This window comes from Leuciscus leuciscus, assembly GCF_965113295.1.
Source record: "Leuciscus leuciscus genome assembly, chromosome: 10".
Taxonomy (NCBI): Eukaryota; Metazoa; Chordata; class Actinopteri; order Cypriniformes; family Leuciscidae; genus Leuciscus; species Leuciscus leuciscus.
In genome coordinates this window covers 8,217,640-8,238,018 of record NC_138734.1, presented here as the reverse complement: position 1 = coordinate 8,238,018, position 20,379 = coordinate 8,217,640, and positions in this window count along the sequence as shown.

Here is a 20,379-nt window from a genome sequence, read left to right as displayed (position 1 = left end):
ATGATGAGTGATGGAGAATGTTCTGGGCAAATTCCACCCAGACCAGCTAGGAACTCCATGTACTCAGGTTGTTCGAGACAAGACACCTGAGGGTCTTTTCAATCTCCTGGTTCACTCTCTCTGTCTGGCCATTGGATTGGGGATGGAACCCTGAGGACAAGCTGATGGTGGAACTGATTAGATGTCCAAAAGCCTTCCAGAATCTTGAGGTAAACTGGGAACCCTGATCAGACACCATATCCTGAGGAAAACCATGAATTCTAAAGACACATTGCATGAGAAGTTCTGCTGTCTGGCCTGCTGTAGGAATTTTAGAGGTGGGAATGAGATGACATGCCTTAGAAAATCTGTCGACTATTACAAGAATCACTGTGTTACCTTGAGAATTGGGTAGGCCATTAACAAAATCCATGGATATCTGGGACCAGGGTTGTCTTGGGATAGGGAGGGGATGTAGTTTACCTTGAGGGAGGGCTCTAGGTTCCTTTTTCTGGGCGCAAGTGGAACATGCGGCAACAAATCTCCGGACATCAGTTCCCAAATAGGGCCACCAGAACTTAGATTGGATCCGCCTCAGGGTTCTGAGGACTCACAGATTTCCAGATGAAGGTGCGGCGTGACCCCACGGCCGTACTTTGGACCTGACGGTGTTTGTCACAAAGAGGAGACCCGATGGGCCATTACCTGGGTCAGGTTGGTGATGTTGAGCCTTCCGTAGTGCTGTGTCCAAGTCCCACTGGATGCCTGCCAGCACTCTGGACCTTGGTATGATGGGTTCCGACCTATCCTCTTCCTGTGACTCAAACTGCCTTGACAGAGCATCGGGCTTTATATTATTGGAACTGGGTCTGTAAGAAAGGACAAAGTCAAAACGGTTAAAGAAAAGGGCCCACCGAGCTTGGCAAGGATTCAACCTTTTAGCTCCCTGGATGCAAGTGAGGTTCTTGTGGTCTGTCCATATCAGAAATGGGTGTTTAGCCCCCTCCAGCCAGTGCCTCCATTCCTCCAAAGCCAGCTTAACCGCCAACAACTCCCGATTCCCAATATCATAGTTCATCTCTGCTGCTGTCAGCCGACGTGAAAAGGCAAAAGGATGGAGTTGGTCCCTAGTCACTCTCTGGGACAGAACAGCTCCCACACCCACGTCTGATGTGTCCAACTCGATAATAAACAGTAACCCATGATCTGGTAGAGTCAAAATGGGAGTTTAAGTAAATAGCTGTTTGAGTTGTTCGAACGCCTGGTTAGCCTTCTCGGTCCACTGGAAGGGTGTGCCAGACGTCCTGGTGAGAGCTGTGAGAGGTTCTGCAATGGAACTGAAGCCTCGAATAAATCTCCTATAAAAGTTGCAGAAACCCAGGAAGCGTTGGACTTGTTTAAATGAATCAGAGTGATGCCACTCCACTGATCTATATAGAATGACTGGATAACTCATGACGTCATAAACAGTGAAGCCACCGCGGCGCCATATTGGTATTCCCTAGTGAGCTCACGCGTTCTATTGAATCAATAGGAAATTTTAGGATTTGACTGAGAAAACATTGCCTAACGAGACACCATTTTAAAATCTAAAGTCTCCCTGTACATTCTTACAACGCAAACATCCTAAGCATTTAAATGGGTATTTTTTTAAAGTTGGAAATTTGTCCTGCTTATTAAAATTTTTTAAAAACGGCAATTTCTTTGCAAAAGGAATAAAAAGCTGTACGAGAACACTAGTCGGCCTTCACTGAAGAGCTATCTTCACAGGTAAGAAAAACAGTTTGATTCTATTAATTGTTAAATAGTGAATGCTAAAGACCTATGTTTTTGTGAATTGGTGAATATTCAGGTGAATATTGTTTTATGGCCACGAATTAATAATAGGCTACCTCAGCACGTTTTACTAATTTGTTCCCTCGTTTTACTATATTGTGGCCACGTTGTAATTCGTTAAATCAAAATGAGGGATGGAATTAATTAAACGTGTCCACGATTTATTAAAACGAGGGAACAAATAAGTTGTCGTAACAACAAATTATTCAGATCAGTGGACAGGGCGCATATAAGAACGAGCAGAGAGAGAGAGAGAGAGAGAGAGACCTGGCCGCGTGCGCGCACTTTCACCGTCTTCAAACAACACGAGCACTGTATTGCTCTCTCTCCCTCGCGCATATCAAAATCAATTGACACGATAGTAAAAGGTCGGAAGACCGATTGTATTTTATAGATCAGTAGTTTGTTCAAATAAAGTGCTTGATTAGTTAGCAAGTACATGTTCAGGAAATGTAAAATACAAATTGTGTGGGTTAATGTTAGTTACGGTAAACGGACTCTGCACAAAGCTCTTTTGAAGCTGTCAAATGGTGTCACTATTGGACACTTAATTGTGATTATTGCTGCTCTGAGGTTTCTTATAGGCTACTGTTGACTGTTTTATATATATATATATATATATATATATATATATATATATATATATATATTTTTTTTTTTTTTTTAGCATTACTTTTGCCTCAGCGAAAACACAGGAATAGCGACAATTGTTCAGATAAATTACTACTTACAGGGCTTGAATTACAACCTGTGGGCAGTTTTTCTACATCCTTTTGTGAACGTCATTTTACACTTGTATGCTGCACAGCGGATCATCTTAAAAGTGCCGTCGGAGCTACCAATCTCTGTATAACGGCCGTTGGAGCCTCTGCTGGTAGGGAATCGTAAGATGGCCGCTCGAACACTTCCGGTGGCTTCAATGCCTGCAAAGTTTAGAACGTCATGAGCTATCCAGTCATTATAGATCAGTGGGCCACTCCAGGACCACACAAACCTTGCTGGGATCCATCTGTACACTGCCGCATGAAAGGATGAAACCCAAGAAAGAGACTGTAGTGACATGGAACTCACTTTTCTCTAGCTTGACGAAGAGGTTGTTCAAGAGCAGACGAGACAGAACCTGCCGGACATGTTGAATGTGGTCTTCGTAACTCTGGGAAAATATTAAGATATCAGAGATATACATACACACATTGGTTCAACATCTCTCTTTTAGGACATCATTGATAAGGGCTTGGAAGACGGCATTTGCTAGCCCGAAGGGCATCACCTGATACTCGTATGCCCAGTGGGGGTGTTGAAATGCGTCTTCCATTCAGCTCCCTCCAGAATTCTCACCAGATGGTACGCGTTCCGGAGGTCCAACTTAGTGAAGATGGTAGAGCCCTGGAGGAGTTCGAAGGCTGTGGCCATAAGTGGCAGTGGATATCGGTTATTTACTGTGATGTTGTTTAGGCCACGATAGTCAATGCAGGGGCGAAGACCTCCATCCTTCTTACCCATGAAAAAGAAGCCAGCCCCTGCTGCTGACGTGGAAGGCCGAATAAATCCATTCTCTAGTGCCTTCTGAATGTACTCATCCATTGCCGACCTTTCTGGAGCTGACAACGAGAAAAGTCTACCTCCCGGAGGGCAAGATCCTGGCAACAATTCAATGGTGCAATCATAGGGTCGATGAGGATGATGACTATCGGCCTGGGACTTACTAAACACATCCTGGAGATCGACCTATACCTGGGGAACTCGAGATAGGTCGGAGAAGGAACAACCAACAACCAGAGCAGTAAGTTTAACTTGAGGAACAACTAGTACCTTGGTTCTTGGTGTGTTTGACTCATGCTGGATCCCGAGTTGTCGTTTAGGCCCCAAAAAAAGAATCAGGAGATGAAAGAATTCCAACCGTTGGACATGCACATCCCCATCTGGTGAAACTGCTAGTTGGCCAGTCAATCTGAGGATTGTGAGAAACTAGCCAAGGGTAACCAAGGATAAATGGGAACTCGGGTGTGTCAATAATAAGAAAAGACAGTGATTCTTGATGAGTCCGTTTCAACTGAAATGGTACGGTGTGTTACCTGGCCAGACCCCAGAGGTCTGTTGTCTAAGTATGTTTTCGTGAGCTTATCCTGGAGAGTTATGAGTGGTATCTTCCAGCTCTTGGCCAGAGTACTTTCCATGAAATTGTCAGCAGCGCCTGAGTCAACTAATGCAGAACCCTTGTGCCAACCATTGCCCCAGGAGAAATGCATCAACGTCGAAAATTCAGCTGAAGATCGGGGTTCAATTACAGTATTTCTCTCGTCTCAGCCCCCCTCTCTCTGGACGAGAAATCTCTTTTCCCACAAGTTCAGGGCAATGAGTTTGAAAATGCCCCAGTTCTCCACAGTACAGACAGAGCTGCTCCCGCATACGTTTGTCCCGTTCAGATTGTGATAAGCGATACTTCCCAGGCTGCATGGGTTCCCCTGTGCAAAGAGTTTGGAAAGCAGGTTGAACTGGACTGACGTTGTTTGGGCTGTGACTCAGTCTTGTTTTTTTCAGACCTCCTATCCCTAATTCGGTTATCCACTCGGATGGCAACATCAATGAGAGAATCTAAGTTAGGTGCAGGATCTCGGAAGGCCAATTCATCTTTTAGCTCAGGTGCAAGAGCCTGATGAATGAGCCTGTTCATTCCAGCCACTCTCCGTTGCCAGGGTACGGAACTCAATAGCCATTTCTGCTACATTACGTGTTCCTTGAGTGAGTTGAAGTAATCGTTGGACATATCCGACTCCTCCTTCTGGATGATGGAATACCCTCCTCATCTCTGCTAGGAATTGCTCAGAGTTTGAAGTGAATGGTGAACAATGTTCCAAGAGAGCTGTAGCCCATTCCAAAGCTCTTCCAGTCAGTAAGGTGATGATATAAGCCACTCGACTGCTCTCTGTGGGAAAACTACTGGGTTGAAGTTGGAAGGCTCGAGAGCATTGAGTGATAAATGCCAATGGGCCGTTCACATATAGCGTCTTTTGCGCGCTCAAGTTCGTTATTTCAAATAATTGAAGCGACGCGCTCATTGTTTCCAGGCGCAGCGAGTCAACATGAATCCTTCATGCGGGTGCACCCAAACACTACGGGTGTTTTTTTTCTTCTCCGTAAATAAATCTTGTAGCAGAGCCACAGCAAGCGTTTTTCGGTGGTGGAAATCCATTAGCTATTAAAACTTGTTTGTCGTTGTGGAGAGCGCAGTGCACGGTTGCATAGCAATGACAGACACCACAGGGAATATAATATAATAATAATTATTATATAATAATATTTTTGACTCATTCTTTTTATAAAAATGATTTAAAGGCTGAAATATGCGAGGTTTATCTTTTTATAAAAAAAAAATTGTCAAAACTTTATTTGAACTTGTACATGTTAGTAGATAAGACTCTTTTAAATCTGGCCATCTTTTTAATGTTATTATTTTAATGTTTATGTAAACAAAAAGTGCATATTGATGCTAAGTTTATTTGTTATTTGCTGGTTTTCGACATAAAACTTGGTGAATTGATTTTATTGTGTAGTATTAGTACTTTTTGAACAGGATTCTGTGACCGTGATCATTTTGGTCACTATAATCATGAAATGAAATTTTCATGCCATTTCATCTCTAGTTATCATGCACTATAAAATCAACTATAATTATGTGTTTTTACAGTATAATATGCATAGTACAATTTTCTTAATTTTTTTTATTATCTCTGATTCTGTTCTTTTCTCTGACATTTAAGGGTGACATATATAGGCCTACAAAAACTATTTTAGGTCTAAAACAGTTTGGATAGTTGTTAAAATGAGAGTTATGAGACATTATTTAAGATATTTAAGTATTGTATTACATCAGAATCAGAATCAGAAAGAGCTTTATTGCCAAGTGTGCTTGCACCCACAAGGAATTTTTCTTGGTACTGAAGCTTCCAGTGCACATATACAAATACAAATACAACAAGAAACATAGTAATACAAATTCTAAGAATAAAATATATATAAAAAAAAATATATAGTATAAAAGTAAACAAGTAGGGTCACAGTTGGGTTTAGTCCGAATAAACATTTACAGATTATGAACATATTTACAGTATTTTGAGTAGTATGAATAATATAAATATAAATATCACCTGAATTAGAGAATATTACACTAGACAGTGGGAGTCTAGTGCATGTTACAGATTATGAACATATTTACAGTATTTTGAGTAGTATGAATAATATAAATATAAATATCACCTGAATTAGAGAATATTGCACTAGACAGTGGGAGTATTGCACTTACAGGCATATGCCTTGGGGGGCATGTTGAATGTTCAGAAGGGAAATGGCCTGTGGAAAGAAACTGTTCCTGTGCCTGGATGTTCTTGTGGCCAGTGATCTGTGTCGCCGTCCTGACGGTAACAGTTCAAACAGGGGGTGTCCAGGGTGAGTGGAGTCTGTGATGATTTTACCTGCTCTCTTCCTCACTCTGGAAGAGTACAGGTCCTGGAGGGTTGGCAGGGGGGCACCAATAATCCTCTCTGCAGTCCGGACTGTCCGTTGTAGTCTCCTGATGTCCGATTTGGTAGCTGAACCAAACCAGACAGTGATGGAAGTGCTTAAAACAGACTCAATGACGGCTGAATAGAACTGGATCAGCAGCTCCTGTGGCAGATTGAACTTCTTCAGCTGGCGAAGGAAGTACAGTCTCTGCTGGGCCTTTTTCACAATGGAGTCAATGTGATTTGCCCACTTCAGGTCCTGAGAGATGGTAGAGCACAGGAACCTGAATGACTCCACTGCTTCCACAGTGCTGTTCATGATGGTGAGAGGGGGAGTGCTGGGGATTTTCTCCTGAAGTCCACAATCATCTCCACTGTTTTAAGCGTGTTCAGCTCAAGGTTGTTATAGCTGCACCAGACAGCCAGCTGTTCAACCCCCAGTCTGTAAGCAGACTCGTCACCATTTTGGATGAGACCGATGACGGTGGTGTCGTCTGCAAATTTCAGGAGCTTGACAGAGGGGTCTTTAGAAGTGCAGTCATTAGTGTACAGGGAGAAGAGCAGTGGAGAGAGAACGCACCCTTGGGGGGCGGCAGTGCTGATGGTGAGGGTCCTGGATGTGAGCTTCCCCAGTCTCACTCGCTGCTGTCGGTCCGTCAGGAAGCTGGAGATCCACTGACAGATTGAGGATGGCATGGAGAGCTGAGTCAGTTTGGCTGTGAGAAGATCAGGGATGATGGTATTGAAGGCCGAACTGAAGTCCACAAATAAGATCCGTGCATAAGTCCCAGGTCTGTCAAGATGTTGCAGGATATAGTGCAGTCCCATGTTGACTGCATCATCCACAGACCTGTTTGCTCTGTAAGCAAACTGAAAGGGATCCAGCAGGGGTCCAGTGATGTCCTTCAGATAGGCCAACACCAGTCTTTCAAACGACTTCATGACCACAGACGTGAGAGCGACAGGTCTGTAGTCATTAAGTCCAGTGATTTTAGGTTTTTTGGGAACCGGAATGATAGTGGAGCGTTTGAAGCAGCAGGGAACTTCACACTGCTCCAATGATCTGTTGAAGATCTGCGTGAAGACTGGGGCCAGTTGGTCAGCGCAGGCTTTTAGACAAGCAGATGAGATGCCGTCTGGGCCTGAAGCTTTCCTAGTCTTTTTGAAGACTCGGCTCACGTCCTCCACACACTCAGGTTGGATGGCAGAAGGGGGAGGAGAGGGGTTGCAGGAGGTGATGGTGGATGTGTGAAGTGCACATCAGAGCGGGTGTGAGGTGTGAGTCTGGGCTTCTCAAACCTGCAATAGAATGCATTGAGAGTGTCAGCCAGTTGTTGATTCTCCACAGATGGGGGGGATGGTGATTTGTAGTTGGTGATGTTCCTCAGGCCTCTCCAGACTGATGCCGGGTCGTTGGCTGAAAACTGGTTTTTCAGCTTTTCAGAGTAGCTTCTTTTAGCAACTCTGATCTCCTTTGTCAGTCTGTTTCTGGCCTGGTTATACAATATTTTATCCCCACTTCTGTAAGCATCCTCTTTGGCATGACGAAGCTGTTTGAGTTTCCCAGTAAACCATGGTTTATCATTAGTGAATGATAAGAATGTCCTGGTAGGAATGCATGTATCCTCACAGAAACTGATATATGATGTTACAGTATGTGAGCTCATCCAGATCGGTGGCTGCAGCTTCAAAAACAGTCCAATCAGTGCAATCGAAGCAGGCCTGTAGATCCGGCTCTGCTTCGTTGGTCCATTTTTTTACAGTCCTTATTACAGGTTTAGCTGATTTCAGTTTCTGCCTGTAGGTCGGTATAACCTGCCCGTGGGACGGAGTGATACGCATTCTTTATCGTGGTGTAACAGTGGTCCAATATATTACTGTCTCTGGTAGGACATGTAACATGCTGTCTGTATTTTGGCAGTTCACGGGAGAGATTTGCTTTGTTAAAATCCACAAGAATGATTAAAAAGAGGGTCTGGGTACCTGTGTTCCATTTCAGCTATATGTTCAGCCAGCTGTTGTAGCGCCGCGCTCACACACGCGTCTGGAGGAATGTAAATATTCGCGACTATCGCGAGAATGAATGAGGAAAACTCCCGCGGCGAGTAGAAAGGTTTACAGTTTATGAAATGCGCCTCTAAATTAGGAGAGCACATCTTCTTCAGTGTTGTTACATCTGAACACCAACTTTCGTTAATGTAGAAACATAATCCACCACCTCTCGTTTTCCCCGTTAGTTCCGCGATGCGATCCGCTCGGAACAGCTGGAAGCCCGGCAGATGTAGTGCGTTGTCCGGTATGGCTTCACTCAGCCAGGTTTCAGTGAAGCACAGAGCAGCGGAGTTTAAAAAATCCTTGTTAGTGCGGGTGAGGAGAAGAAGTTCGTCCATTTTGTTAGGAAGAGATCGGAGATTCGCAAGATGAATACTGGGGAGTGCCGTGCGGAGGCCGCGCTCGCGGAGTTTAACCACGAGAGCTACATGAGTAGCTCTCGGCCACTTTAATTTTTAAAAAGTAGCTCTCAAATGAAAAAAGGTTGGAGACCCCTGGTCTAGTGTATGTGTTTTAGAAGGTTATTTTGTCACCAGACTCCCATTCCGCTACTTAAGGAATGCTGTGACAGTTTGACTGCATGAAGTGTCCAAATTCCACTTTTTTTTTTTTCTTTTTTTTTTCAGTTGTTAAAGTGGACCTATCATGCCCCTTTTCAAAAACTTGATTATGTTTTTGGGGTGACAAGAATAAGTTTTCATGCTTGAATGTTAAAAAAAAAACAACAACAAAAAACATTATTTTTCACATATTTGATAGTGTTGCAGCACCTCTCTCCCCAGTCTGTCAGTAACGCGCTGTTTAGTTCCGGTTTATATGAAGCCTCTCCTTCTGAAAAGCCCAATGTGCTCTGAATGGTCAGCTGGAACAGTGTGTTGAGATTGGTCACCCAATTCAATTTAAGCGTATCTCAGGAAATGTCACACCCCTTACCATGAGTTTCAGCACACTGATTGAGTTAGCACACTGGTTGAGTTAACGCAACTCAACCAGGCCTCGCCTTTTTTTCTCTTGCGTATGCATTGGGTGGGAATTATTTAAATGAGGAATATGGTGACATGTTTGTTCCTGGAAGAAAACTCAAGACTAAATTGGGGCGTTTCAGGGAGATCAGAAAAAGTGTGCACTGTTATAGAGAATAACTCCATTTGGAGTGACTTTATGCTTTGTAACTTTGCAGACCTTTTTCATGCTCAAACAGCAACATAACACAATAAAGAGAGTTGAAAATGTAAAGCAGCATAATAGGACTCCTTTAAATAAGTGCATCATCCGAGCATTTAAAGTGCACTTGTTGTTGTTGTTGTTGTATGTGAGCACACTACTCACACTATACTATAAAGTGTTATAGAATAGTGCATAATAGGGGTGTAACGGTATTCGTCCTGAACCGTCACGGTACGGATGTCAAAGTTTGGTGCATACAGTCAGATGACGAATACAGTCAGTCACAGGTGATCCACACTTCAATCCAGAAGGGGACGTGCGCGGTAATGCAACGCTGTTTGCTAACCGCCATAACAGGAAAAAGAGCAGAAGAAGAGATGATCTATGCACATACCCTAAACAAGAGTTCAGATGGCACGCAAGAGCTTGCTAGTAGCGTATACACACTGAGCTTCAATTAATTTTTGTGACGCACTCCACAAACTTCACGGAAATGAAACCAGGACGTCAAAAAGCCTGTTTGTTTTATTTATTTTACAAAAGCACAGTGTTTCGTTTTTATTTTGAGAAACTTTACAGTTTTAAATGATGTCGTTCTCTTATCTGTATGACCATAAATTATGAGTATTTTAAGTTGTTTCCACTGTTATAATGAGACAAAATAATTTGGCATTGTGCGGATTTGTGTCGTGGAAGTCTCACTACAGTCCAGTGATGAAATATGCGTGTCCTGGAAACGGGAAGCCTCTTGGAAAGTTGAAGTAGACTCAGATGTAGATGCCACCTTTTCTCCTTCTCGTTCATCTTTCTGTGATTTCTTGAAAAAGTGTTATATTGAACTTTGTGCGCCCGCCATCGTCACCGCATGTTAATGAACTCTTATGCGCAAAGAAAATGTAAATGGCAAGACAAGTAAATGTACCGAACTCGTACAGAAAACTGAGGTACGTACCGAACCGTGACTCTGTGTACCATTACACCCTAGTGAAAACGTACGCAAATTGGAATGCAAGTTGCAACGAATGTGTTTTCCTGAAGTTAAACAACTCTCAGCCTCAGTCATCATGCCTACGGCCCGCTGGCGGAACGTCTGATGCATATGGCACACTTAACTGGAAACACTTCAGGATTTTAGAAGAACGCTGTCTTGTTTACAACTGTGACAATAAGCACTTATCAGGATCAACTACATGTTGGATTTTCAAAAGTATGTGAAGTATGCAAAGTTCTTGGCATAGACTCCTTAAAATATGTCCAAGAGTTTTACACACGGGTCTGTTATTGTAGGGACATCAATGTTTACATTTTAATGCCTCTAAACATAACGAGGAACAAAGAGAACTGTGATTGGTTGATTTACATGTCAGTCAGATGGCCTCTGGGCCTTGGCCAATGAAAGCAGCTATGGAATCATCTGCCGTCAGTCTGAAGGTCTGGCTACGCGAGACTAAGGTTAAACTGACCCTAAACAGAAACAACGTTACTAATAATGTACAGTCAGCCGGTCATTATTATTAAATAAACACCTACAGAGTGGTCTTATATCATCCTCAAAGTGTTTATTTTGCAATAATGACCAGCTGAATGGGCATTATCCTACTTATTGCATGGCCACTTATCAAATAAAAACAGATATTGACATGAAATATTGATTTTAATTTAAAATAATTTTAATATGTGAGAGAATGAGACCACAGTGTGTTACCACAGACATGAAGCAGAGCTATGTAGAAAACAGCAATTATACACAAATATTTGAACACAGAATGTGTGATTGGCCAATCTGAATCAAGTTCTCCAGAAAGCCATGTAATAATATTAGATGAACATGGTCACATTTCTGAAAAGTGCATTGAAACATATTAAACAACATTTGAACAACATTAAAACATAGTACATCTCTCTTTTTTAATCCTGTGTGCACATTAATTGCCTGTACCCAGTGAATGTGATGATTAATTTCTTTCACACAGTTATTTAATTATATCGCCCATATAAAATGACCCTCGGTCTGCAGCAGCAAATAAAAGCATCAGAGACAAGACAGTATTCTGAAACAGAGACAGAGAGACGCTCGAATCATTTCCTCCTGGCACTGATCATTTAACACACAGAGAGCGTGATGTGTGTTAATACAGACGTTTGGGATGCATCTCCCTCCTGCCCATCTCTCTTCTTCACCGCTACCCTCAGCCGCTGCGTGCCACGCCGGCAACCGCATCAATTAGGCAAGGAAATGAGAGTTAGACGCAAGAACCAAACAGAATATAAAGAGAACGAAAATGAGACAGAAGAGGAAGGTCAAGAGTAAAGACGGAGAGCGAAACAGTGGGGAACGAAAGATCCTGAGGAGGAGAAAAGGGGAGAAAGAGTGCGAAAGCTGTGTTGTCATGGAAACTGGAAAGGATCTGAAGACCAAAACAAGAATGTAAATTGGTTTACCCTCCGCGAGTCTGATGGAATTGGATAACAAGAGGAGAGAAAAAGAGTGAAGGAATGATAGAAACGGAAGAGTGATGTATGATTGAGGTGGAAAGGAAAAAGTTATGAATGTTAAAGTCACGTATTAACCAGATCAACCTAAAATAATCAAACCTGTGCAACACACGCCACAAATATATAGGAAGTGCTTAAGAGAATAGTTGGTTCAACAGGAGCAATTGGAAGAAAGAGCATCTAATTACTCAGACAAATCAGCGACTTAAGTAATTACGAAGTGCTTTTAATTAGACTTGGGAGGAACTAAGGTGGGTTAAAGAGAAGCTTATGTGTACTGTATGTGTGTTTCTTTGTTGCCTTGTTTGTCTTTCGCAAGTTTAATTTAGCTTGTTAGTGGTGGGAAGTTCTCTGGAGACTTGGAGCTTCCCTCACATCAGTGTTTTATAGAAAAATGAAATAACTCCATCACAGACAGCCACTGGCGGGGAGAGAGAGAGAGAGAGAGAGAGAGAGAGAGAGAGAGAGAGAGAGAGAGAGAGAGAGAGAGAGAGAGAGCAGGTTGGACGAGTTCCCAAAGAACACTGAAGATATTAAGCATTGAGACTCTGATAGTAGTTACAGACTAATATTTCAGAGTCTGTATATCACCAGTGTATTCTTTTTAGAATTACTCAAAATTGGCTCAAGCAACATTTGGAGGATGATATTTGATCACTTTCACTCAAATGGTATTATTAGCTTTAGACATTTGACACATTATCCACTTTAAACATTCTACTAACTATAAATAACTTTGCAACTACATATACACTAACTTTCATTAGAGTATTAGTAGACTGTTTTCTTAATATCTGCTAAGACTTTGTTTTGATGCTCCCCCAAAAGACATTCTTCTGACTACAAGTAACTTTGCAACTACATCAACTTGCTATACTCTAATGAGAGTTAGTTGACTTGTAGTTACAAAGTTACTTAGTAGAGTGTCTAAAGTGGACCATCAAAATAAAGTGTAACCCTTTTTGGTGGATCTACAGAGGAGTTAAAATACGGGAGCAAACATTGTTGTTCTTAAAGAGGTCAAGTGCCTGATTTGGATTTGCAATCCATTTTACTTCCATAATTTGACAAAATGTAGGGCTGGACTTGGTTGAAGAGGAGGGGTTGAAAGTAAGAGGGGTCTGTGGGGTCCCCATGAACTCCAAGGGCTCAAGGTTAGGCTGCTTAATGTGGTCCAACTACCCTATGTTTGTAAAGCCTAAAGTACACTTCTGGCTATATCTGCATTAATCCGGATACATCCTACATGGATAAAACCTTCTAGAAGCTCACCGAGATGATACAGATGGAACAGACATAATAAAGTTATCATGCTATTCTTCTGGCAGGATAATTTTATTCAGCAAAATATCTCACCATTCATTGATGCGTCCAAGTCGCACTCACTCACCATTATATGTTTGGTCTAAAACGCAACTGCTCTCATGTTTTGTCGCAGGACAACAATTGCAAGTACATTTTCTATGTTTTCTACATTTGATTGGTCCGAACAAAAGCTGTTCGGACCAATCAAATTGTCAGGGCGGGCTTTATACGATGATGGACAGATGATCTACAGTAACGTAATCATCCACGTCACCAAAGAGCGCTTGGGTTGAATTCGTTTACAACAAAGATGACTGCCGCTGGAGAATTGAGATTTCACGAGTTCACACTTACAAATAAGTCCGATAGAATAAATGCATATTTGGCGTGCTGTCCGAGGAGAGGCTCCGGGCTCGGTACTCGGCCCGAACCCAAAGTACTCCCCCCGTATTCCAGGCTGTGGAAGAACAAGCCGAGAGTGAGTGGAGGGATGCTGAAAACTGTCAAGGAATGTTAGGTGAGTTGACAGAGTGAATAAATATATGCTTCCTCTCATGCTGATAGGGTAGACATGGTAATTGTTTGATGACAAGTTGATTGGATTGATTATTTGAACGTGCTCCTCCCGAACTTTGTTTAGAAAACATCATGTGCAGATTCCGCCATCGCGTCTGTTATAGAAGATATCGACAGCGCAATAATTTTAAAAGAGGAATAGAGAACCTCGATCAGAAACATGAATGAAGAACATATGTCACTTACGCCGTTGCTCTGATTGGTTGTAGGTCTATCCAATTGAGTGCAGAGGCATTTTCGTTCCTGGTTCGGTTGAAACACGCCCCTTAATCACAGCCCAATGGAGCAGTATCAGACTCACATTCTGATTAGAATCTGAGTATGACGACGTCAGGCTAGGTCTCGGCTAGCCTAGAAATCTAGACGCACCCTAGCGGCAGCAAAATTTATTTTGCAGCCAGTGTGGTCTAGCAACTCTCCGTTGACTTTCGAGCTGGAAAAAACAAACTCAGGTCAGGCCAATCACATTGTGTATAGAGTAGGCGGGGCGGGCTTAACATAATGACGACAGAGTTGCGACGGTTCCTTGCTACTTGAAAACAAAGAATGGCTGCTGCTGCTGGCGAACAGCGGTCTTTCGAATCGGCTTTGGCCGCGACTCTGGAGGACTTGGAGTTAAGCTTTTCTTTGAGAAAAGAGCAAAGAACGGCACTTAAGTCATTTTTAAAAAAGGAAGATGTGTTCAGAGTTTTGCCGACTGGATACGACAAAAGTTTAATATACCAACTAGCTTTCTTCGTTGCTCTGATTGGTTGTAGCGCTATCCTATTGCGTGCAGAGGGATTTTGAGAGACAACCGTTTATCCTGCCCCTCGGATTGAGCCGTGCCAATGGTGAGTTGCCAGACCTAACATCTTGATGTAGGTCTGGCTTGCCAGGCTAGGTCTGTGCTATTTCTCTCCAGAAGTTATTACCGATAAGAACGTCTTTGTACTCCTCATTTGAAATCTCGCTCCAGAGGTGTGGGGGTTGGGTCCCCCTCGTTTGAAATTGCGTCCTCTTAGTACGGGGGCCCCTAGAATTGTCACCACCTTTCGCCCTGTTAGTGACGACCTGGTGTTTCTTCAGTAGTTTGTTGTTGTTTCGTCTCTTTCATTTCTTTTTCATCTGTAAAGGCCGCCACAAACAAAAGCGACATCAAAAAAGCCACCGATGGGGTCCAACCAGTACCAACAGTGCAGAACACACAGCAAAAAAACTGGGCTGACAGACCCTCAACGATGTCCCGATGTTGACCAGAGGCTTAAAAAGTGTGTGCGTACGGAGCATGCATGGTAATAAAAATATGTCTGTGCATGTGCATTATGCTAATTATGAAATTTACGTCAAACTCACTGTATAGATACAATAGCATTTCTATAAAAAAAATAACTACTCTGAGCTTCTGTCACCATTCAAATCTATCTGTGCATTCTGACAGTACACAAAACTAAGGAACAAAGTAAATAGCATTCTTTTGATTCCATGGGGACTCTATGGAAATCTATAGCACCCAATAAAGACTTTGTATAGATCAATTTGCGTCACGGTGCTTTAATCAGCACGGTGCATTTTGTCTTTGTTCTGTGGTTGTTTCTTTGATGAGAAATGGCAGCCACTCGCTGCAGTTTGTCCTCAGATAGCGAAGGACGTGTAGGGTTCATTCAAGGCTGGAACACTTCGAAGGCCAGGTACACTTCATACAAAGACTGGTGTTAATGGACATTTAGTCAAAACACACTCGCTAAAAGCAAAGTGAGTCACTTCCCACAAATTCATTCTCCACAATGAGTGAAAGAAAATTTTTGCATATTTCCAGTTTCAATACCGTCAATCTATGATCTTTTTACATTTTCAAAGCAATACTTTACTCTTCCCACAGCTTGCCACCCACCAACCTTTCTTCCATTCTTTCTGTCTCACACACACACTCCAACATCACGCAGATGTATTTTAACACTCTGAGCTGCTGGAATCCCATCATTAGTTGACACGCTCACAGTCTTGCCTTGATAGGTCAGTTGCCTGGCAACTAATGGTTTCCGTGGTGACAACAATACCCCTGCCATTGTGTCTGTAAGTCATCTTAACCTGCTCCTCGTCGTGAATGACCCTCATTTCTGAAAGCACCTTGCATTAGCGTATCCGCTGCCACATAAAAGCCAAAGCTGCATTTTCAAGCATCTGAAAATCTCTCAGAATCAGAATGTACACCAAACATTGAGATATACGTGCAGGTGTTCAGAATGGCACATGGGTGGTACGTGTTCTTCACTCCTGACCAGCTCTTGTAAAATTACCTGTTGATTGGCGTGTTAACACTCATGCACTGTAGTGTTAATTGGGCTAATGTGAGGTTTTGCAGGGCTAATGAGGCACTAAATAATTCATGAATCTCCCATGCCCATTATCGGAGGTGAAGATGTTCTGCTACCTGCATATTATTATAACCTTTATTTTACCAGGAAAAGAAGCACATTTAGAATAAGAATCCCTTTTTACAAGAGCGTCCTGGCCAAGACTGACAGACACAGCTTGTTTGAGTTTAACAGATAACATCCATCAATACATACACATATACACACACAAGCAAATCCAATCAAATTTCAATATCAGTACATGACTAGTTAAAACATCTACAGCCCGATGTTTCATTCTCCAAATCATATAAAACTACTTTGAAAATGTCCTATGAAACTAGCTCCCTAAGTTTCATAGTTTCAAGTTTCAAGTTGTACACTCAAAAAAATGCTGGGTTGTTTCTGTAAACATATTGTTGGGTTGATTGTGCTGGGTCAAAATGTTGGGTTGTTTGGGGTACTGTAAACACATTATTGGGTTGTTCATGCTGGGTCAAATGAGTTGTAAGGGGGTTATTCACAAATAAACAGCTGGTTGGGTTATTTTGACCCAGCAACTGGTTTATTCTTTGGAACTTTCTGGATCTTCACTTCAGACTGGAGGAGCACGCCACTCGGAGCAGGCAGTGTTTTATGGTAAGTTAATATTAATGTTTACCTATATTTAAAAAAAGTTGTGGTAACAGCAAGCTAATTTCACTGTTCAACATACAGTCTTTGATACGGAAGTGTAAGGGGTAACGTATTTATTCTGTGAAACGTAAATAGCCACAGCTTGCCGGTTAGATTTTTTGACAAAATGCCGCATCGTTAAATCCTTAATTGTAAACCAGCTAGGCCTATATCAGCAGCCTTTTTGAAATATGCCGTTTAAATAGTAAATTCATCACGTAATTATCGTATTCATTGTGGACGTTGTGTATTTAAAAGTGAGGAAAGCGTTTTGAATGAAATCCGTAATCGCAGTATGTTTTTAGTCCCTCACAGGGCTCGCACGCAAAATCTGCGGGAAATTAGTCTCGAGGCTAATGTAACGTTTGTGTGTGGAAAGTCTGCTGGCATATTGTAGAAATACTCGCAAGAAGAAGCGACTGGGGTAAGTTCCAGTATAGTCTCCTCCTGCGTGTGTCTTCTGTAATGTCTCTGTCGGAACCAGGATTGTTCCGAAAAAAATTAACTGAGGAATAACATCACAGTAGGTTACGCGGCGTCACATTCTGGTTAGTAGTGTAACATATTTGGTAATGTTTGCAAAAAAAAAAAAATTATACTTCCACAAAAAAACCTTAACTTGCATTTTAGTTATATTGCAACACTCAAATTGATTGTGTGTAATCAACAGGTGGGGACCAACATGGTTGAATATTCACAAAATGGGATGACTGTCATTGCTGCATATTCTGTGCCTCAAGGATGAGACGAGGGGGACATGTCAGACCTTTGCCTATGGAAGTAGAATAATGTCAAATGTTTTTGAAATAAAAAGCCTGTTGAATTGCACTACTTGAAAAAAAATAGGCATTGCATTAACCATGCTTGCATTTTAATGCATTGTATTTTTAGTGCTTAAATTTTTATGGGCTGAAATTCAACATGGTTGAATATTTAAGCTGTGAATATTTCAATTAAAAACATTTCAAACACCTTTTCATTATTAAAAATTCAATAATCCATATTCACCTCTCATATTTCACTTCCAAAATATTCAAACTGTTTAAAAATACAACCAATAATATTCAACAGGCAATTTTCGGTCCATTTTATTTTGCTTTGCAAATTCGCTTCCACAAATTCAGTGGTTCAAATTCGACAGTAAATTCAACATTGACGTCCAGGAACTGCAGGAAAAGCAGTAGATTGCCGAGCATACTCTCCATCTGCTGTTAGTCGACCTCACCAGCAGGGGGTGCAAAAGCGCGTGTTGAAGACCAGCAACAGTTAGAACAAGTCATTCATTCATAAAACTCATTTACAGCAATGTAAGTGTATTTGTGATTATTATGACGGCTGTTTTCTGTTAAATTCAGTGTCTTCACGGTTACTTTTCCTGTGTAGCCTACATGCATCTTTCTCTACCGTGAACGAGATTATAATGTTATTCCCCGATGCGGATATACAGATCCAATGTTACATTTTTGAGGTTGACATATATTTCTCTTGGTTGTTTAGTTGCCTTAACTTTATATTGTGGCGATGTGCTGCATGCAGGCTATTAGGGTTTCCCTCAATACTTAAGGATTCCCCTGCTGGACATATACAACGCTTAACGTAGCTTAATGGACTACAGTGATGTAAAAGACCAAACTCGCAGGCAAGCAGATGGACTCAGAATAAAGGCCAATTTATACTTTTGCGTCGAGTGTACGCCGTAGTGTACGTCGTAGGCTACGCACGTAGGCGACGCCGTCGTGAGCATTTATACTTCTGCGAATGTCTGTGTTGCTCTGCAGTTACACCGCCGAAACACTAGTTGTCGCGGGTGGTTTTTAATGTTCCACTGTGTTTACATTCCTCGCGGCTGTTTTGAGTTTAGGTTTCTACTAGCAATGGCGACTGAAGGAGTCATACAGATGGCTGTATTTCCGCACTTCTTCAAGCAATCTCTCGGTCACTTGGTCTATTTCCATGGCTCTTTACTGATCTTCGGAATTTAAAAATGGCGGGCGGGCGGTTCAGAGTGCAGAAGATCAATCCGGAAATGCGTAGGAGGAAACGCGATGCTATCCAGCCGACCAATCACAGATCTTGCGGTCCGCGTCGCCACGACGCGTAGTTACATTTTTGAGGAGGTGCGCGTCAGGGTACGGCGAAGGGTACGACGTATGGTACACGTCAATGCGTATGCTACGCCGTACCTTCTACGCGTACCCGACGCAGAAGTATAAATTGGCCTTAACGCGCAAAGCTTAATGCTGAGCGTTTCCCAGTGATAGATTGGCATACAGATGGCTTGATGTTGGACATTCGCACATTTAGGGACCGTCTCTAAAGTGTATACGACTTTGGTATACACGTTTCTAACTCCGATAGCATTTGAATAGAACGACTTACAGTCATAAAACCAACTGTAAATTGTTCATGTAGTGTCAGGCATAATGCGCACCCATTGGATTTTTTATATTTATTCAAATAAATTTAAGTTTGCTATTGAAGTTAGAAACGTGTATGCCAATGTTGTATGCAACTTTAGAGACGGTCCCTAAATGTGCTAATGTCCAATATCAAACCAATTTTTACATTTAGTCATTTAGCAGACGCTTTTATCCAAAGCGATTTACAGTTAAACTAACAATAGGAGGACAATATGCAAGTGCTGTGACAGTTTAAGCTAATGCAATACACGTATGCATACTATATATATATATATATATATATATGTGTGTGTGTTGATTTTATGCCAGTATATCACGAAATGCTCAGCATGAAACTTTGCGCGTTAAGTTCATATTCTGAGTCCATCTTCTTGCCTGTAGCCTATATAATAGCCTACAGCCTACTTCCCTAATAAGGTGCAAGATTGGTCTCTCATATCACTATCAACGGAAGGGAAATCCTTGAGTATGAGGTATTGAGGGAAACCGATTATAATCCTGTTCATGGTAGAGAAAGCTGATGACATGTAGAATACACAGGGAAAGTAACAATAAAGTTATTGAATGAAACATAAACACAGCTTTTGTGTGTTTATCATCTTTTCCGAATATAATGACACAGATAATCATTTTCATTTTATGAATGAATGTCTTCGTCAGCAACAAGTGCTTTTGCACCATCTGATGGTGAGGTCGACTAACAGCAGATGGAGAGTATGCTCGGCAATCTACTGCTTTTCCTGCAGTTCCTGGACGTCAATGTTGAATTTACTGTCGAATTTGAACCACTGAATTTGTGGAAGCGAATTTGCAAAGCGAAATAAAATGGACCGAAAATTGCCTGTTGAATATTATTGGTTGTATTTTTAAACAGTTTGAATATTTTGGAAGTGAAATATGAAAGGTGAATATGGATTATTGAATTTTTAATAATGAAAAGGTGTTTGAAATGTTTTCAATTGAAATATTCACAGCTTAAATATTTAACCATGTTGAATTTCGGCCCATAAAAATGTAAGCACTAAAAATACAATG